The 6,000-nt window shown below is 37.2% G+C and overlaps 1 protein-coding gene across 5 annotated transcripts in view; it reads right to left on the bottom strand.

Moving 5' to 3' along the window:
• The window catches only part of adarb1b (adenosine deaminase RNA specific B1b), a 177,908-nt gene that overhangs the window by 112,693 nt on the left and 59,215 nt on the right, over window positions 1–6,000 (bottom strand). For all 5 annotated transcript variants that reach the window (XM_048194548.1, XM_048194547.1, XM_048194551.1 and 2 more), the window contains exon 2: window positions 5,512–5,593. The gene's annotated coding sequence lies outside the window, so the exon portion shown is untranslated. The remainder of the gene's footprint in view (window positions 1–5,511; window positions 5,594–6,000) is intronic.

Raw genomic sequence — 6,000 nt, 5'->3', positions numbered from 1 at the left:
TTGGTTGAAACTCTCTTCACATCCTGATAGCAATCAAAAATACAAGTGGCCTAAATATTTTTTAAAAAGTAGGCTACATTTATCATCTGTGGACATCGCAGGACCAAAAAATGTTTGTCAAATGACTGGATGAACATTTTTTGGTCCTGATGCGATACAATGTCCTACCTGCCTGGATGCATTTCCATCCCTCCGTGCACCCTGCTCATGCAGACACCACACGTCATCAGCGCATTCCGCATTCCAGACAGTAACAGAGCGCCACAAACAAACAGAAACCGCCTTTTACAGTTCCTCCTAAACCAAAACAACGAGTTTACGCTGCGTTCACGGCAACCGTAATTATGAGATGGTAGCCCGTGATGTCCTACCCAGAGCTGTTCATGTCCTCAGACTCAGATTTTTGCGTTTCTATGTCAACACCAAAATGAATCTGCAGCAGTCAGGTGGTACAAGTCAGAGCTCTCTAAGTTGTTTACAGTTATTATTATTGTAATGTTATGTGCTTTGCAACATGAGGTAATGTAACGCTGTCACTTATGACACTTTTTTGAATCTGCTCTGGCTGTGTGTGACCTGCGCGTTCATGTGTTTTGGAGGAGGCGTGGCTTTGGAGAGTACTGTGAAGGGAGTGTGGGATCTAATGCTTTTCAAAGCTAGCTTGCTATTGCTAGCCGCTCTGTAACTGCCTACCCTACCTTTAAGCCTTGAACCAGCATAAAACAACAACATTATAAATACTATTATTAATGAAATAATTTATTATAATGTTGTGGCACCTAAATTCACTAACATATAAAGTGACAGATTTTTGTCAAAAAAATTGTTATACTTATAAATAGTTAACATTCTGGACAAACTGAAAATTAATATTGGTGCTTCACCAGACTATAAATTAGGAATTAAGTATAAAGTACAATATATTTAAAGTATACTCCAAATTATTAAACTGTTTGAGATAAGAGAGGCCAACTCACTTTCTCATTAAAGAAAACGGATGGGATTTGAACTTCCAGAACCACACCGTTGCATTCTATAGTGGTTCGGCTCTGATCCAAGTATCGGATTGTTGGGAGTCTGGGCAGAACTTCCTCCAGAAGCTCTCAGATGAGAACAAGATGGCTCTTTTTGTAAATCAGGACGTAGATTTATAATAAGGTCTACAGGGAGCGACTATATTCATCTCTGATCAATAAACAGCCAGAGAACAGCTAAATAAGTTTTACAAAACTCAGACTTGAGCAAAAAAGTTAGCTTTATCAGATGTGAAACGGGATAGGGCAACAACATGAGTCAGATTAGTACCCACATTTCCCATACGAGCCAAGGCGAATAGTGTCTGTGTGTCTTATGTATGTTAGACACTGCATTTATACATCATCGGACAGTTGTTATTTTGAAAGGTCATTGAAGAGCCCTTACAGTCCAAGACAGCTTCTCCTAACTCTGAGGCAAGGTCTTATTACAGAAATGGATGAGAGAAAAGAGAGATCAAACCTGAAAGCGCATATCTGCCTTCAGGGTTTCATTTCTTCTCTTGTGTTCTATAATACATGTAACAAGGGGAATGGATGTAATCTGTGAAAAATATAGAAAGTAAAGGGAGCAACCTAGAGTGGGAAGAGCAAGAGAAGACTGCAGACCACATGGTGAAACATCAAAGGTTTAAGAACGAAAGATGATTCAAAAACAATGTGAAGAAACATGGAGTAAACTAAACAAAGAGGACAAAACTTTTAAAAGTGGTGTTTGTTCTGTTGCTGTGATTTAAATTACTCATCCGACTTTGGTTACACCACCGACCTCTATTGTGGGACGGTGAGAATGAGACTGAAAAAGAGATTAGATGGTTTCATTAATCTTATTTAGTGGTAGAGAGTGAATGCCCTTGATTAGGGATCTCTGCTTGTCTGCAAAGCGTCTCTCTCACATCACCTGCAGAGCGGCGGTGAGCAGGTGCTCATCTGCTCTCTCCACCCTGCTGCTCCCATGAGTCCCCACTGCAGTCTTAAGGCTGTCGTTTTGTAAGACAGTTAATTCCTCAAAGCAAATGAAAGAAACCTCGAAGGGCCCAGAATCACAGAATGCTCCAGACCCCAGGCACCCATGTCTTTAGATGGCTTACTTCTAAAACAAGAGGCGCTTTTCACCAGGGACATGCAAAGCCCCAAGGTTTTGTTAAGCCTCTGCAACAAGCTCCGAGACTGTAGAAACAATGCAAAGCTTTGAAAAAGCCATTCCCATCAGCCTGAATGAACACGCTGAACTCCCTCAAATCTGACAGGATTCTTGGTGTGATGCAGAGCGGATCATAATAAAATCAGCTCGGGTTTTGACTTTGACAGAAGGGACGAAAAGACCCTGCTCTATTAATCGCCTTAAAATAGCACAGAAATGATGTAAGACCTGAGAGGACACAGTAAAGGCTGAACCGCTTTCAAGTATGCTGCTAATGAAAGTGTATTACGCTGGGTAAAAACATAGATTTCTTACTTTGAATAATCCGGTATTGACTCTTAACATCCCAAGATTGATCCTTTAATCCAAGCCTTTTAGTGAATGTGTGGAAATATTTGCAAAATATTGGTAGCATGCATCCTGTCCTGCAGAGCCATAGCTATTTTTCCATCGACCTATTTTTATGTGAATTTTCAGATATTGCATAAAAAAAAAAAAATAAAAAAAAAACGCTAGATGGAAACAACAAGGTGTTTATAAAATTCTAAAACTGCACATAAAAAGAAACATATGCAGTCAATTGAAGTGCATTGTTATTTTATCCAATAAAAATGTGCATAAACTATGATGGAAACACTTTTCACCAAATAAATCCCTCGATGCAAAAAAAAAAACTCCTGTGACTTTGGCTCAACAGTGGATGTGATTGAATAACTAAGCAATTTCATAGCACAGCATCTCAAATCTTGGTTTGATCATTCTGAAATGCCTGAGCCAAAGTCTGTCATCAAAATATCCAAGTGTTCGTGTGGAACGTGGAAGCTGAAGCATAGTTCGTTTAATACATGACATGGAGGCGCCGGCGCGTTCACTTGCAACAGCGGAAACACCTTAAAATACTCATTTTTGGTCAAACAGATAAGAGTAAACTCCTTCAAACTTCTACTTTTATTTGTGTAAACTCACAATAACAAGAAAACGTTGTGCCTTTGTAAAATAAAGAAAACAAACAGAATGTTCTTTCTGCCCTGTGAACTTTGGGGCGTGTCAAAAAATAAACCAAAACTCAGTGTATACTTGCCTCATAGACTTTCAATTCACATCTATTTGTATAGCGCTTTCCACAATACGAATAATTTCAAAGCAGCTTTACAGAAAATGCATATTAACATTACAATTTACATTTACAATTTCCAGACACGAGAAATATATCTATAGAAAGCTTGAACAAATATTCTCAGATTATTGTAATCCATATGAAACGATCCATATGAATCCATATGAATCTCTGCAGTCAAAAACACAGAAAACATTATCAATAAATTAAAATGATTAGACAGTCTCCTTGCTGTTTTTTTACCACACATTTGTAATCATTACTTTTGCCGGTGCGCTGTGGCAAGCTTAATGCATGTGCTTGAGCGCTGATTAGGCTATGTATTTTATATAGGCTCATTATGATTTATATGGGTTATTAATATACACGTGCAATTAGTTGATTAATCGCTTTAAATGAATGACTAATAGTCGACTAGAAAAATCTTTAGTCGAGGACAGACCTAATAATTACCTACCAGAAGCGTCACACACGATTGCGTTTAAAAACACCAGCATCCGGTCCCAAGAGAACATGAGTGTTTATAGCATTTGGTCTGCACGCTCTAAGGCACAAGTCATTTATGATGTGCAAAAAAGAGCTTCCCCGATTGCAGAAATGTCCCTTTTTATTACAGATATTTTTGTGCCAGTATCCCAGGAAATGACGCTTTTGTGGATGGAAATGGTGCTTTATTATAACGTAAATTCGCAACTTTGGATGGAAACAGAGCTACTGGTGAATTGGTTTTACAGGATTGAACCCACTATAAATGCCATGACCATTGGCCCATCTCATTGAAAATAAATTGTGTCCTAGCAGGTAACTTCTTCCAGGCAGCTTTTTAATATGCTTCTTATTCCAAATCTGGAAGTATGCTGTCATCTGTGTCATTTTATTAGCTTTGTGCAGTAACCTGTAACAGCCAAAATTATATGCAAATGTGAGGGGGAAAAAAGTGCATCAACAGTGAGCGATCAAGCAATGATAAAATAACTAAAACAAGCCTGCTGATGTCGCAACTGAATCATTAAATCAGTGTTGTTACCCAGCCTTAAAGTGTATACGCTCTGAATGGTAACTGGCCTCAATAACAGAACTTGACACACGTCATCAGAGCTGAAAAGTGAGAGGTAAACGAATCCAGGCCCATGTAATTTCATCTCTGAAGCAGCCGTATGTCTCTGCTGGCAAGTCATGGAAACCTAGCACAAAGGCTATATTCATACCTCCTTTGTTAAATAAATTAATGCAACTCTTCAATTCTTAAAAAGATGAGTCATATTACCATGATAAATAAATGTAATTGTCCATTGCTCATCCACAATTTAAATCAGAGAACCTACTTGGACTGGGTGATATATTTGAAAAATTACATATAAATTTTTTTTTAAAATGTATCCCTTTAAATGTCTTAACAGAAAGCTTTGTGTCAAAAAGAAATCATCATTTCAACCAATTAGAAAAAGAAAATCGTTAAAAAAAAAATAAATAAAAAAATTAAAAAAAAAAGACATTTTTTAAACTGTTTTCTTTTCACTAACTGAAAACTACAAAGAATGATAAAAACTATTATTTCGAATAAATACTATTCATTTGAACTTTCTAGTGAAAGAATCCTGAGGAAAATGTGCCACGGTTTCCACAAAAATATTAAGCAGCACAGCAGTTTTTAACATTGATGATAATAATAAACGTTTCTTAAACAGCAAATCGGCATATTAGAATGATTTCACTCATGTGACACTGAAGACTGGAGTAACAGCTCTGGAAAATTCAACGTTGCATCACAGGAATAAATTACATTTTAAAATGAATTCAAATAGAAAACTTTAATTATGAAAAAAAGACTTTCGCAAACAGGACGTTTTAAGTCAAGATGCCAATGATTCATGAATTATAATTCATCAAAACAGACAGATTCAGGGGAATAAATAAACCCTGCCAATTTATCAACACTTTTTTGCTGCTGAGGTCAGCAGACACAAAAACAGGCTCACACTTGCAAGTCACAAGACAAGGAGGGATTGTGCCAATGGACAAAAACACAAAGCATTAAATTCACTGCGATTGTCACAATTTCGATACATCACCTAGCACAAGTGCTTACAGTTCTGATAAAGCACTTGGAGAAACCCTACACATCAGCAACAGGCATAAAGACAGTTTGTTTTGCCTTTCTTTCTTTACATGTGAACAATCTCTATGTGAGCATGTTTCACTGCAGATTCACTTACCCACGATTATAAAGCAGTGGATGGTGCTCCGAACTCACACAGCCTTGAACAAGATCTTCCTGCTGAGAGTCTTCACTTCTTCCTGGAACACAAAGGAGAATAAAACATCAGACCACAGCTAAAGCTGCTCTCTCCGACCCCGATTCTAAACCATTCAAATAAGAGCAAATCTAAACTGAGAGGACTCTGTGAGAGAAATTAACACCATAAATGGAGAAACTCCCCTTAACCAGATGTCACACATTTTATACTTCATTTACACTTAACAATTACTGTTTAAACACCTCTGCTTCCACAGACAACTGGGGAAGCTTCAGTAATTCTTCACACAAAAAATAAAGACATAAACTGTATATACATGCCCATATATAAACTAACAAAAGTCAAAAGTTAGGAATTAAGATTTTTTTTTTAAATGTTTTTGAAAGAGATCTCTTATGCTCACAAAGGCATTAAAGGGAATAACATTAAAATGCCATAAAACAGTAT

Source organism: Megalobrama amblycephala, linkage group LG6 (genome assembly GCF_018812025.1).
Source record: "Megalobrama amblycephala isolate DHTTF-2021 linkage group LG6, ASM1881202v1, whole genome shotgun sequence".
NCBI classification, from domain to species: domain Eukaryota; kingdom Metazoa; phylum Chordata; class Actinopteri; order Cypriniformes; family Xenocyprididae; genus Megalobrama; species Megalobrama amblycephala.
The sequence above is the reverse complement of the archived record's forward strand: the minus strand, read 5'-3'. Positions and strand labels throughout refer to the sequence as shown.